A 451-nucleotide genomic window follows, 5' to 3' on the forward strand; every position below is an offset into this window, starting at 1 on the left:
GCAAAGCTACTTTCTCTGCTGAACGCAGCCATTGGCTGTGTGAGTACTACTATAGCCGCGGTTCGATTCACGCTCACAACCCTTAAAAATTATTTCATCCTTGTTGTTTGTCAAATGTTAAACGAAGACAAACGATGCTCATGAGCGTTGTCAGCATGAATCAGACCACGGCCTAGTACTTTCCCGTACCATACTTTCCGTATTTCCATTTTCCTGCTACAACGGATGCTTTATGTTCTTCGAATTTATAGGTACGTTTTTTTCTCTGCACTAGTGCTGCACTGAACTAGCACTAAATCGGACTGCACTGATAGAAAATTGTACTAATGCAAGATATAAAAGAACGTACCAGTACAGTAAATAATATAGCGTATCACGTAATGGATCGTGATATTCCTTATATGTTTGAATTATTTGATTCTTCGGACGAAGAACATGTAATTGTACCGCC

Source organism: Trachymyrmex cornetzi, unplaced genomic scaffold, assembly GCF_001594075.2.
Source record: "Trachymyrmex cornetzi isolate Tcor2-1 unplaced genomic scaffold, Tcor1.1 scaffold1096, whole genome shotgun sequence".
Classification (NCBI taxonomy): Eukaryota; Metazoa; Arthropoda; class Insecta; order Hymenoptera; family Formicidae; genus Trachymyrmex; species Trachymyrmex cornetzi.